This window comes from Manis javanica, chromosome 2 (assembly GCF_040802235.1).
Source record: "Manis javanica isolate MJ-LG chromosome 2, MJ_LKY, whole genome shotgun sequence".
NCBI lineage: Eukaryota > Metazoa > Chordata > Mammalia > Pholidota > Manidae > Manis > Manis javanica.
In genome coordinates, this window is record NC_133157.1 from 167,518,866 (window position 1) to 167,533,842 (window position 14,977).

Genomic DNA, 14,977 nt, shown 5'->3' on the forward strand with positions numbered 1-14,977 from the left:
TGCTCTATTTTCCCATTCTGTATGCACAGCACAGATTCCTGCCAAGCCTATTACAGTGAACAAACAATGTCTTCTCTGTCAGCACAGAGAATGAATAGTATCACAAAATTCTCCTCTAATGTACCGCCTCCACTTCCCCCACCCAACCCTGTCAGAAAAGAACCACCAGGATAAGGGCTGAGGAGGAAAACATTCTCCCCTTCCAAACTGAAATTGCATTCTAGCAAGCTAAGGACTAGGTAATGTCAACTGTATATTAAATGCTAACCAGAGAAAGTTGACACGTTTATTTTCTTTTAAATTGGATCATATATTTTTTGCATTTCTGTGTGTATGTGTACACAAGTATCTTTATCAGGAAGGAAGGATGCATTTCATCAGATATAATTTCAGGTCTTAGCAAAAACAGCTTTTAGCTACAGACTGAGCAGCAACAGGGGAACTTAATAGAAATGACACAGCAATTTGTGTTAAAATATTGGCAGCTAATTCATGAATGCTAAAGCTGACTACAAATTCAGCTGCTTCTGTTAAGCCTTTATTCCTGCTAAGCTCATGATTCATAAAGAAAGTGCCTGGTGTTTCTCATCTGAAATATACAGTATGACACTGACAGGCTTCTCTTTGGTTTCTCTCTCTCTCCGTTTCTCTCTCTCCTATTCTTTCTCTCTCTCTCACAGACAAACACACACACACACGCCCTTCTCTGCTTGCCAAACGAAGCATTCAGGATATGATCCTTCCAAAACCAGAACTCCATGAAGAATTTGTCACCAACCAGAGGCTCATTTACTAGGTATTTTCATAAAAGAAGACCATGGATATCTTTAAAATCTTTCATATTTCTAAGTCTTAGTTGGTGTGAAATATGATTCAGGTTTCTTTTCCCCTCTTGTGACATGAATACAGCATGTATTTTATTTAAACCTCTAAAAAGAATTACCCAACTCTTTCTCCATAAAAGACGAGATGCTAGTTTTATAATCAAGCCATGCTGCCTTTTGTTTTCATGAATATTGGAGAGAGATTAAAAGGAAGAAAAAAAATATAGCTTCCCTTTCCCTCCCTTTTTCCCACACATTTTTTAGTACAGCTCAGTGAGCTCCCAGATTCTGGTGGCATTCTTCTGGTAACACATTAAGAGGAGACTGCAGGATATCCCAACAGTTCTGTTTTCTTCTTTCTGTCTCCTATCACTCCAGGTTTGTATTAGACTAAACAATTAAGCCTTTGTGCCATGCCACTGCATTTTGCAAATTCTAATGATGTGCCCTGTTATTGGTACAATGGTGATATTTACCTTGGAGAAATGCTTGTCCAAATAAGTATTCAAAGCTCTGGCAATGTGTTTGCTGTGAAATGCTGTGGTGAGAGTTCTCTCCTTCTTCTTAGCCTATACCCAGAGAGAAAGAAAGTTAGAAACAAAAAGGCAGGTGGATATAGACTGTGAAAGATACTTGTCCACTTCACTATAAAAACACTCGCAAATGTATATACCAAACACTGAGCTTCATTTTCCTTTCTGAACAAACTGCAAAGTAGAGGAAAAACTACAATAGTAGTAAATAAGTAAAAAAAAAAAATTCTCTAAAATAACAGCCAAGTTAATGTCTAATCAAATACACATCGATTTATGCTCTTTCCATATTTTCACAGTTTTTTGACAAATAAATCTGTGTTATTGTAGTAATATTAAAATTAAAATAAATGTTACTTGAATTTGAGATAAAACAAGTGATTTCTTTGAGAAGACTATTTACAGTTTTAGGTAAAGCAAGCTGAGATTTAATTGTGAAAGGGTCCTGTGAAAGGAGAACCTCTGGTGCAGCATGAACAGACTGACCTGAGTGACACAGACCCCCTGATCCCGAGTCATTCCTTCATCTGCTGCACTGCAGGAATGGGGAAGATGCGCAGGAGTGGAGGAGGCCATGAAGAGGACCTCCCTAGTGCTCCCTCCTGATTTATCAGTGCTCCTCAGTCCTGTCTCATCTACAGCTTTGTTGTTTTTCTTGCCCCAGTCTTTCCTCCATCCCCCTCTCTTTCTATCCTCTAATAAATATCTCCTGCACTGAACTTATATTTTATGTAAGACACCAGGGTAGGTGCAGTGTGAAAGGGAGGAGGAGAGAGGGATGGAATGAGTGAACAAATAAGCTTATACCCTAAGGAGAATATTCTGGCTGTAGACTAAGATTCAGAACTTCTCAATTATTTTGACAGCCTGGTGTACAATTATTTCTCATTTTCAATATATAAAACTAAGTTAAACATGAACCTTCCTGATTTGCATCTAGTGATCTTCTTTTATTAGGACCACATATGATCATCTTAGACTTGAGTGTTGCTTTGTTCCATAGCAGAGTCAGCAGACTATTTCTATTATGTTGAGGTACATCTATTGTTTTCCTGACAGTTACCAAGTGAGAAATGGCTGCCTTTTGTTTGCCACTGCATCCAGCTACAGTATTATTTTCTATTTTTAATAAGTCTGAAAAGATCAGAATAAGACACACAATTATGGGCTGTCTTCCTCCAACCTGACTCCAGGTATTTCCACTGTCAGTCATGTGCACTAAGAGGACAGGGGTTCACTGGATGAAGGGCTTGACAGACAGGAGCCTTTCCCAACCCATCTTTCACTCCTTCATTAGATTTTAATCAAACCTCTCCTGAAGCCCTGCCATACAGATATACTTAGATGTGGATCCCAGCTGCGAATACCTCCCTTCCCCATGTCATCATGCTTAAGCCCCAGGGAACTCCCTTCAATTCGTTAGACATATCAGCAAGATTTGATTATCTAAATCAAGTTGTTCAGTAAAAAACAAAACAAAAAGAATAAACAGTTTTCTTAAAATGCCAAATCTCATTAGTATGGATTAGAAATAATGTTTGTATGTGCTTTCACTATTACTAGAAAGGAGTAAAGAGTATGACTTGAAAACTGAACACATAACTTGACAGTTAATTTAATAACAAAAAGTGACACAATTTTTGCCTTTTAAGAAATGCATTTCATGATTTTAAAATATTTCATGGAAACAAAAGAATCAAGACAGTGTGGTACTGGCAGAGGAAAGACATTTAGATCAATGGAATAAAATTTAGCATCCAGAAATAAATCCATACATCTATGGTCAATTAATTCCTGGCAAAAATACCAAGACCACTCAATGGCCAAAGATTCTGGGACAAGTGGATTGCCACATGCAAAAGGATGAAGTTGGTTACTAAACTTAGACCATATAAACAGTTAACTCAGAATGGGTCAAATACCTAAATTTAAGAGCTAAAACAACAAACTGCTTAGAAGAAAGCATAGGGGTAAATCTTCATGAGCTCAGAACTGGCAATGGAGTTTAAGGTATGACACCAAAAGCACAAGCAACTAAAGAAAAAAAATAGATACATTGGGCTTCACTGAACTTAAAAACATTTGTGATTTAAAAGACACTATTAAGAAACTGAAGATAGCCCAACGATGGGAAAAAATGTGAGCAAATCATATCTGATAAAGGACTCTATCTAGAGTATATAATCTTATAATTCAACAATAAAAAGACAACCTAACCAAAAACAGGTAAGGGATCTGAATAGATATTCCTCCAAATAAATACATAACAGCCAATAAGCACATAAAATATGCTCAGTGTTATTAGTTATCAAGGCAATGTAAATCAAAACCACAATGACATACCACTTCACTCCCACCAGGATGGCTCTACTCAAAAAGCATAAGATTGTAACAACTGGTGGTGAGGCTGCAGTGAAATCAGAACCCTTATGCCCTGATGATGGAAATACAAAATGGTATAGCCACTTTGAAAACAGCCTGGTTTTTTGAAAATAGCCTGCAATGCCTCAGTAAATTAAACATAGGAGTTACCGTTTGACCTAGTAATTCCACTCCTAGGTATATGCCAAGAGAAATGAGAACATAAGTCCACACAAAACTGATACAGGCATGGACATGGAGATTCACAGCAGCATTACTCATAATAGCCCCAAAGCAGAAACAATACAAAATGTCTATCAGCTGGTGAATGAATAAACAAAATGTGGTATATTGTGTAAAAGAATATTATTTGGCCAATTAATTGGAATGAAGCACTGATGCATGTAACAACATGGATGAACCTGGAAAACATGCGAAGTGAAAGAAATTAGTTATAAGAAAACTTCATATCATTTACATGAAATCTCCAAAACAGACAAACAGAGTCACAAAGTAGATGAGTGATTGTGTAGAGCTGGGGGAGATGAGGATAGCTAAGGAGTGCAGAGCTGCTTTTTGAGGTAATAAAAATATTCTAAAATTGTGTGGTTGTTGTTGTACAGCTCTGAATATACTAAAAACCATTAAGTTGTATACTTGAAATGGGTGAATTGTATGATACAGGAATTATGTTTCAATAAGGCTGCCACCGAAAACATATCCTAAGGAATGTGGACATTATAATGTCAGTCATTTTCCAGATCTGCCTGAAAGAAATACGGCAAACCCACTGGCATCACTGGGGTCTCTGTGCTGAAGCAGGATTGCAGGGCTCCACTGCAAACATCATATTCTGAGACAAGCTGAGTACGGTTCTGCATGGACCAAATGCTTCCTTCAGGTCCCCTTTCATCCTCATGACATCAGCATCTCTAAGTGTGGACAGCAGTTAGTCACTGCAAATGATTATTGATCCAATCAAACAGAAATCCCATGCATTCAGTGTTGATTCCTTTTTTTCCTGAATGGAATGGCAAGACTTCTGAAACCAGGTATCTATACAAATATGTCCTTCCACACAGTGCACATACTCAGTCAGTGGGATGCCAAGCTCAGTACTGTTTCTTCTGTGCCTATTTCATTGACAGTTTTAACAAGGACTATTAGCAAGGTCTTAACATATGTGGTGATGTTCCTAAGAAGGCTCAAACAGGTGAACTCTGATAATTCACGATGCATCTTACCAACTCGCCCAAAGGCTTGTTCTAGCTAAAGCCACTCTGCAGAACTGAAATCGAGTTCAATTTCTGGGCCACTGGGACCCTAAGGGATTGGATATTCACTTGACAGATGGCCTGGCCTGTGCTCCAGCTGGCATTGCTGAGGAAATGTCTAGGAAGAGGAGTGTTTTTTCAAAGTTTTGCCTTTATAGTCCCTTCTGGGGAGGTAGTGATGATGTTGACAGCACCCGCCCTGTAATCTGGGTAGATAAATACAGGATTTGGTTGTACAAACTAGAGCAATCCAACTCCACATTCATGTTTGATTCTTAAAAACTCTGTTTGGAGGCTAGATATCCACTCAATATGAGACTAGAATCATGAAGCTCGATCAGAATTTTTCAAATTTAAAAGAAAATTCAAGGTCATGTGTTAATCAACCCATCTGGAACCCTTTCTGCAATGTCCGTGACCTCCAGTTTCTAAATGCAATATCAAAAGGACTTGGTTAAACCTAACAGTTAAAAGTACTGAGCACTGAATGAATCACAGTGCCTAACATATGAGAATTACAGTGCCTAACACATGATAATCACTCAATATTTATTCACTGATTGAATGTATTAATTTAAAAAAATCAGAGTGACTCGGGGATGTTGCTATAATAAAGCTGCTCTCACTTGCAGCCCCGGCAGAGAAAGGAGGAGAACTGCAGTTACTCATGATTAACATACGATGACAGCAATATATCACAGGTGCAAATGCCATCCAGTAAATATTATCCTTTATCCATGTTGCAAAGGAAGCAAACAATAAACAAAACATAGACCTGCTAATCCAGCCTATGCTGGGTTCACTTCCATAATGAAGGGCTCCCAAAGGAATTCAGTGCTAGCTCTGGGAAGCATTAGCTTTGAGCTAGGGGTAAGGATGGTTCTTCCTCACCCCAGCGGCTTAGTGGCTTCAACCTAGTTTGAGTCCTGGTTCTAACTTTTAGGGTCATGCAGAACAAGTCCAGTCATTTTCCTACACGGCAACATTTCAAATCCTTGAAAACAACTGTTTCAAGTTCCTCTTCCCCTGCACTTAAGCCTCCCTTTCTCCATTTCCAAGAATAGAGTTCTGAGTACCACTTAGATACCCAGAAGAGCACAGAGGCTACAAGGAGGAGGGAGCTTGGCCCTGGCCAGTCCTGCTGACAAGAGCAGAGGAGGCTGAGAGCCTGTTTCAGCTCTCAATCCCCACTTAGAAGAGCAGGTCAGCAGGTAAGCACAATATCCAGTGGACAAGGTAATGTTGATCTAATTTAGGAATCATCCTTAATCTGGGTTCTGGTAGTGGTGGTAGGGGAATTATTGGGGCCCAGTTATCACAGGGAGGCAATGCTATTAGCAGGGAGCAATAGGCTGGTGAGCTCAAGACAGTGGTATCATCCAGGGGTCTAGCTACAGCTACTGGGCAGTGACTCAGGGTAAGAGCCACAGTTCTTGAGAAGATCTCTTGATAAGACCAAGATGGGCCATGGTACCTAAAGTAGATACTCAGTCCAAGATACTCAGGTACACAGGGAGAGAAACAGCAGAGGTGGTGGTGGTGGGGGACATGCTGAGGGTGGACATGCTGGGGGCAGACATGCTGGGGGTGGACATGCTAGGGATGGGCAGTTTCACTTTTCGGTTGTTCTCTTCTAAATGATCAAGCTCAAAGGCAGTTCTCCAGATGAAGTAGCACTTCACTGGTGACTAGCAGAATAGGCCTCTAGTATCAGTCCAGTTATTACACCTTTATTTGGAAAGCCTGGGATCACAGCTGCTCTTTTCACCAACTGCATTATGTTTTGGCATGTATGAATTTTACACTTGACTAAAACAAAATAAAAATTTCTTTCACATATGATGTTGCTAAGCCACATCTCTCCTTACTGCCCTTTTGCAGTTTAATTGGTGGTTGTGGTAATGAGGTGCTTACATCATCCCTGTGTCATTTCTGCCTCTTAGATTTGGGTCATTTGTTAAATGTCAAGATGCTCTTGAGTTGTGCTCCTCTCATTTGTTATTACATTAGCCATTTCTCCTAGCTTTGGGCCATGCACTTACACAGTTTAACCTAGGGCAGGATTAGGTTCAAACAGAAACCTTTCTCCGAAGAAGACAGCCATTTATTAATCAGTTCCCTCTGGATAGTACTTACCAAGCCTGTTATTAATCCAGCTAATTATACACCCCCTCCCCACTTTACCAAATGATAAATGTTAGCACTTTGATACCCTTTGGGTAAAAAAAAACAAGCATATCTATAAACTTAGATTATCTATAAGCATATCTATAACCAGTGAGTAGAGGAGTCAGTTTACATATGTCTGTTCATTAAAGCAACGTTTAAGTTCCAAAGCTTAGCACTGACTTTGCTGAGCACTGACTGTTTTGAGGCTCCATCTTATTTCTTATTTAATCCATCTGAATTCTATGATGGGTTGAATGAATTTTCAGAATAATAGAGATTAACCTCAAAGTACAGATATTTCCTTTCCTTAAAATTTCAATATTTAGTCTTTCACAATCATCATGCAACAAAGTGATGCTAAATATGCTCAATGGTACAGCTTTAAATTCTTTAAATTAAAGGGGAAGCTAAAGGTAACGTCTATGAACTCTGATGTACTGTACAATACCGGGAAAAATATAACCTAGGGCACTTCTTCCCCCGTCATCCATGGATTCTTGTTTCTCCCAGCCTGTACTTCTCCTGCTAAACTCTGTTTTCTGGCCATTTTTTCTTGCTGGCTCCCCCAGCTGTGCCTCTCCTCTTTTCCACCTCCCAGCTGAGTTAGCTCACACTTTCAGCTTTCCTGGTATTTACTGTGTGAACAGTTCTAGTCTTCATGCCATCTGACATCTCCTGCTTCATTTTTCACACACTCTAATAGCTGAAATCCTTGATGTATGCAAAGACAACAGTCCATTAAGAAAAGAGTGTTTTCAGGGGATTTATTTTCCTTACTGAGAACAGAAAAATGGAAGAGGCAAGAAATATAGTTCACTGAGGTACCAAGAAGAGCATGATTTCCTAAATTACCATGAAGATAAGATGAAGGCAAAAAAAAAAAAGCATCAGAAAAGATGTGTTTCACACTGGGAAGATAATTCCTTCTGAAAATCCCCTTTGATGGTGTGGTTTAATAAAAATAATCCCCTTTCCAAGAGGAACATATTTTTCTTGAATTCTAGGGAGCCAACAGTAAAAATCCTTAAACATATATCCTATACTATCTACAATACACAAAACCCAGATAACTATAGATACAGTCATAATACATATATGGAGCTATTAACAAATGACATTTTGTTAGCAAAAACCTTTTTGTAAGTATGCTACCTAGAAAGAGGCTTAATATGGCACTATTTCCAATAAGTCTTATCTGTAAGCATGCATCCCTAGGAAGGCTTAGACATGAATTCCTTGCAGAGTCAATATTAACAGAGAGAAAAATCAAAACAACCCAAGTGCTCAACATGAAAAAAAACATTTCTTATTGGCAAAAGATACTTTACAAGATGCAAATTGAATGTATTTAGGGAGCATTGCATGCTTCTCAGACATCCGAACATAAAACAAGGCAGCACAAACATAGTAAAAAGATGAGCTTTGGAACTTAAATGTTGCTTTAATGAACAGACATATGTAAACTGACTCCTCTACTCACTGGTTTATGAATTGGTAGTAAAGAAATATTTAAAAGCATCTGTTTTATGCAATGTAAATAAGGAATAATAAATGGAGGCAACCAACAAGGTCATTCATTCATTGTTTTCCTTATTCACCTTTAAATGTTACTTCCTTGCTAAAAAGAACAAAAAGTAAATATTACTCCAGTCCCTTCAACACTGTATATCTGGGCAGCTGTCCTTTGGACTGGAACTGAAGCTGCCATTTGTAAAGCCTATAGCTTTGGCTTGTCTTTGCCTCATGATGGGTACCCACAGGCAGCCAGCTGGCTCACTGCCTTGCCCATGACAGCCTCAGATCAGCCTTTACACATTTCCTGATGAGGAACAACTTCTGTTTTATCTAGTCTTGGGATCACCCAAGGGGTGGTGGATTGGATGCCTTCTGGTTGCCAAGCTTTCCCAGAAGTTGTTTGAATGGATGTGTATTTGTGGAGTGGGGGGCATGCAAGGAAACTTCCCCTCTCCCAGGAAGCTCAGAAAAGTCGGGGTCAGACACTGACCTGATGTTTGCCCAAGTACCCTTGGAGACCCCAGTACTCACAGAAATCTCCCTACTGTTAGGAATCCCAGCCATAATAACTTCAGGATAGAAAGGACCCTTTTCTCTGTTCTCAAGGTTCTGTAGGACTGGCTGGGTTGTTTGTACTGACCTGAGGCAATGTCTCTTCCTATGGGGTGAGAAAAGGAGATGCATTTAAACTCTGCTTATTCCTTGGGCAGCTTTCTACACTGCTGTCTGAAGAGTGTCTGAGTATCACAGGGCTGTGGAAGGTGTGTGTGTGTGGGAAAGGTTGACATTTTGTAGTTGTACATGGGACAGAGTAACTGTATAGCACCCCCTGCCTCTCTCTATATGTATATATATGTAAGTGTATTATTAAACTATATATCTATGTCCATCTTTCTTTCTCTATATATTTATATACAAAAAATATTATATATATATATATATATATGTCATATAATACACATATATAGTAAGAGAGAATAGACATACTCAGGCACATTTGACCATCACAGTCTTAGACTTTCAATATGGCCTTTACATACTGTACTATTGGTATTATACCCATGCAGTCATCCCTAAGACCTAGGGCCAGTTTTAGAAGATGCAATTATATGTATGACATTTCAATCATTTCCCTGATGGAAAATAACTATTAGATGACTTAAGTTGAACTTCAGAGAAATTCTGAGACACTTAGTAAGCTGTATCTCAGTTGCCCAGAGAAAGTCAAGGAGATTCACTGATTGGAAATACCACATGAACCAATGCATGGATAAGCATACTAGCATGAGCCTCAAAACAGTCAGTGCTCGGCAAATGTTAGCTCTGTTATGATCTGTAAGACTTGGTGTGCTCAGCACAATTGAAGGCATCATGATGGACACTAGTCTATTAAGCTCTATCTCTGTAGGATGCCACACTTAGAATATTGCATTTTGTCTGTGTGCTACCCTTTTGAGCCTGTCATGGGTTGAAATGTTTCCCCCCAAATTCATATGTTGAGGTCCTTATCTTCAGTACCTCAGAATGTGACCTCATTTGGAAATGGGGTCATCACAGATATAATCAGTTGAAATGAAGTCATACTGGAGAAGGCCCCCTGACCAAAATGAGTGCTGTCCTTATAAAAAGGGGAAATTTGGACAGAGAGACATGCTCACAAGGAGAATGCCATGAAGATGGAGTTCTGTGGCCACAGTTCAAGGACCTACCAGCAACTAGTAAGCCAGAGAGAGGTCTGGAACAGATCCTTTCCTGGCATCTGCAGGAGGGGAATAGCCCTGCTGACAGTTTGATCTTGAACTTCTGGCCTCCAGAATTGTGAGATGACAATGTTTGATGTTTAATCTACACCATCTGTGGAACTTTATTATGGCAACTCCAAGAAACTAAAATAGAGCCAGTGAATGAAAAAATGGTTGAGTTCTCTAACACTGGAGTCCTGACTTTGAAGGCACAAAGATGTGGGTGAACAATGAGATGCTGATTGCATCTCTTATTTCAAGAAGTTTTAACATTTCAACCCAGCTGCTGTACTGGAGCTATTTCTCAATTATACAATTCAAGTGAACACTGAAACAACACAGAGGTTCATACAATTCATGACATAGTTTCAAAGAGAGAATCTGTATTTTCCAACAACAATAAGAAGCAGAATTAAAGGGAAAATTTTCAGTAATTTTTTTTCAATTTTGAGGAAAATTTTGAAAGGATACTGTAAGAATTTGGACTGACCAAATTCCTAAGGATTTTTTTTTTTTTTACTTATTGGGAAACAGTATTCTTAGATTGATGTGATAGATCATTTGTTTTCTTCGACCCTGCTCTTAGTTAATTCATACCTTTTTTTTGTCTTTGAAAAGTCACTTAAAATTTATGCTTAAAAGTCTGTCCTGGTTCCCATTCTACTGTTCACTATTTAGCACTTGTGCAATATTTCAGATTAGGTTAATATAATTTTAGAGTTAAAAGCATACCTCATAATATTTCAGCTCAACTAATTTTAGCAATAATGAAACTGATGCTCAGCTGTGACCACACAGCTCTAGAGTCCGAGCTACAAACATAACCCAGGCCACTTCTCATTACTTTCTGCTTTATGGAGGTGGCTTCACCATGTTTCACATATGCTACCTGTGTGTTCTTGTTCAGGTGATGTGGCATTAGGGCTGGTGCCTTTATTTAATTTTTTTAACCACATCCAAAGATTCTCCTATGATGCCCCATCTCCTGCAATGCCACCTCCACACAAAAATGCTTGTTTAAATACAGATTATTTATGATATAACTTAAGTTTCCATAAGAAGATACTAGCAACTCATCTAGGACTGTTTTTTAGCACATTGTTATTTTTTCAAAGTCCTTTCAATGTATTTAATATCTAAACTGTATTTCCTTCAACCTGACTGAAGAACTAATTGGCATTATGTATAACTCAGTTATTTTCTTAGTTGTTTTGATTTCCAGACTAATGGCACTGGGAGTGAGACAAGTAGTCTCCACTCTACCATGCTGGCACTTGGTCTGGGTGTCTGGTCAAAGAAGGAATCTGGGTCCGTCTGATTCACCAAGTAAGGCAGAAAAGAGAAAGGGAAGAAGGAAATGGGAGAAAAGGAAAGAAAAGAGACAAAAACAGGCCTTAATGATTTTGAACTCCCTTGAACAAAGATACAATTTCTACTGTAGCTGGTAAAATTCACCTGACAACAAATGCTTCAGGAGGTTGCGTGGTTGCATCTCAGCAGATGAATGGAAAGCGTGGAGAGCAGTTTTCTGTCAATCTGCCTGAACGAGGAAAGTGGTGTCAACTACAAGCCTAAAAGGAAGAAACAAAACATCTCCTGAATCTGACTTTGAGAGGGAGGAACAAGAAATACAGAAGCAGCTTCCTCATTGCAGAATTACACTTTTATTTTGGTTGGCCATCAACAGGTGTTGCCATGGTAACTATCCTGTACTTAAGAAGTAGAGGTAAGAAAATTTACACAAAACCACCATGGAGGGAAAAATAAGAAAGGAGTGCTGTAGCAAGACTAACCTCAGACCTAAGAGAATGAGCAGCCAGAGATTTGCTCTGTCATTTGTCAGCTCTTGATACTGTTTGAAAGGGATGCTACAGGGGTGACAGGGTCTCAGCCCAGGAATATGATCCTTGGAAAAGCCAAGAATCCTCAGTGAGGGGCTGTCATGGCCCTCAATTAATCATAAGTGCTAATTTATATCCCTACTCTCGTGTATATTTTACCTATTTGATGACTTTGGGGGGAAAGTTGCAGTTGTGTAGAGTTATTGAGGTAAGCAGAAAGAATGGAGACGAGCCCAACCCCTCCCTACCCAGGTCCTGACAAAATGTTTTGTGACTCAGGTCACTGACTCTGTAAGGCTCCAGGACTGTCTGGTTTTTCATATAAACCTATTATTTTAACTAGCTTTATAGCCACCATGTCCTAAATTTAGAAGCTCCTTGTTCAGATGATCAGGACCAAGACAGAACTTGTGACATGTGCATATGGAAAATTTGGTGTCTGATAGTTTCCTCTTCCTCATTATAATACTAAATTTCCCACCCCTGGGTGGAGATTTATACACTAACGCTACACGAGATGCCGTTGCCACACATGGATGTGTGTAATCCAACTGCACATGTGCTAATTGAAACCCTCCCTCCTCATGCTAGTTCACCTAATTAATGAATAAACATTTCTGTTCCCATAATAGGAGCCACCCAGATTCCTCTCAGGGCCGATTCTCTCTTGAGCGGCCCACCTTGGTCTGTCAAGGTGTTTCTGTTTCCTCATGTCTCTAATAAAGTGATCTGCTTGCTTGTATATGCGTAAGTCTTGACATGAAGACAAGGATCCTGTTCTAGTGTCTACCAATAACATTATATTCAGAAACTTCCAGAAAGTGAACATATAGCAGTGAATAACTTTCTTATTGTACTTCTACTTCTCACAGGAAGTATATTTACTTACAATTTCTCTATTTTCTTCCTTCACATTGAGAAACTAGTTTTTGCATGCTATGTATTAGTGAAACAGTTAATCAATAGCTATTTCTTCCTATGAAGAAGCATAGCCAATATCTGTAGCCCTGGTATCAGGAAATACCTCAGGGCCTGGCTAGGAACAGAACCCTATTTCTGTGGTCCTTCCTCCATTGCTCACAGCTTATGATGGCAGAACATAAATGTAGCATCATGAATGATAAAATAATTGTCATTTCTGAAATTAAATACTATATTTTTATTTTATAAGATATATTTTTACATTGGTAGCCCCCCAAAAAGGCTATCCTCTTTATTTACCAAGCTTTTGTTGTAAAATGACCACTTTATTCAATAAGTAACATAGATTAATATACTTTGCTACCTTTTACAATTCTTGAAAGTTAGGACCGCTGACAAAACAAGTTTTTGAAAGATAAACTCTGAAATATCTAGCCTGAGAGACAAATTAGGGTGGCACCTGAGAGACAAATTAGGATAGTCTCTTGAGGTCAGGCAGACATCAATGTTGTAATAAAAGACAGTGGACCTGACTCTACCCTCTTGCCCATTTCCGGAACTCAGTTGTCCCATTGTGAAAAGAGATGGAAGCATTTGCACCTTCAAAGGTTTAATGTGAGGCTCAAATGAAATAACAAAAGCATTTTGTTCATAAACAGTGAATAAAAGCTGATGTTGGAAATACTATTGTCACTTGTTTTTCAAGCTTTCTGCTACATTAATATTACCTGATTCACCTTTTTGATAAGCAGGTCACAAAATGTTCACATAAGTTTTTGGCAGAAAATCTCTTTCCTCATTATCACTTAGAGTCACTTATCTTAGTTGGACATTGTTGTCTTCTATTAGTTCCTTTTCATTTTTGTTTTCAGGCTGCAGATTTTTATCACAGGTGTGTGTGTATATAAAAATGAAAAGGGGTAAGAGGGGGAGAGAGAAAGGAAGGGAAGATGAGAGAAAAGAGGGACTTAACAAAAGGGGACAGTTTTCCCTACCACTCCTCAGATATGAACCCATACCTGATAGTGCCTGCTATTTTATTTGCAATCTGTAGATCACTAGTGATGTTACTGGTGGCCTTATACACTCTCCAGCAGAAGCAGTTCCGGAAGTGACACTAATATCTGCAGCTGGCTCATCTCATGGTGCTCTCTTTCTCCTTCCTCATGTGAAGGGCTTTGCCAGTTGTAGGTGAAGCTGCGTACATTCTTCTGTTTCTCAAATGAAATCTCCTAGATCTTTTTGACAATACGATAAATACCTTTTGTCTTTTTTGCTTACTTCTTTTATTTATTTTTTTAAAGTTTCCTCTTTAAAACGTTGCCCTTTTGCTTCTGAGTGTTTGGGATTCATGCCTCCCCATTGCCTGATTTCCATTCTATCCCCCACTTTCCCCATTTCCTTTCCATCCCACTGTTCATCACATTAAGGTGATGGCCAACTCTCATAGGTTCTACCTTCTTAAATATTTGTTCTAGTAAATTTCCAGTTTTGTTATAATACATGCTTATTGAAAGTTTACAGAATACAGAAAGACATACGATAAAAAATGAAGGTTCCTTTTCACCTTATTGCCCCAATCCCATATCCTTCTTTATAGGTGAGTATTACAGGGAAATTATAATCAATTATAGGTAGAATTGATTACAACACTTTAAAGAGGCCTGGGAAGATATAAAAAATCTAAAAGTTAAAAAAAAATGTGTTATATATATGGTACCCCACACTAGTCATTGTTCAACAGTTTCATTATGCTCATTTACCAAATCTTAGAGAAATTTCTACATCAGTACTTTG

General features: G+C 38.7%; 1 protein-coding gene across 14 annotated transcripts in view; it reads right to left on the bottom strand.

The window, feature by feature from the left end:
* PAG1 (phosphoprotein membrane anchor with glycosphingolipid microdomains 1) overlaps nt 1-14,977 on the bottom strand; it is a 142,233-nt gene that overhangs the window by 54,444 nt on the left and 72,812 nt on the right. For 8 of the 14 annotated variants that reach the window (XM_073229761.1, XM_073229764.1, XM_073229754.1 and 5 more), the window contains one exon: nt 1,301-1,393. The gene's annotated coding sequence lies outside the window, so the exon portion shown is untranslated. Of the gene's footprint in view, nt 1-1,300; nt 1,394-11,873; nt 11,990-14,977 lie in introns of all 14 variants that reach the window. The other 6 variants (XM_073229763.1, XM_073229753.1, XM_073229758.1 and 3 more) reach the window with 1 other exon arrangement.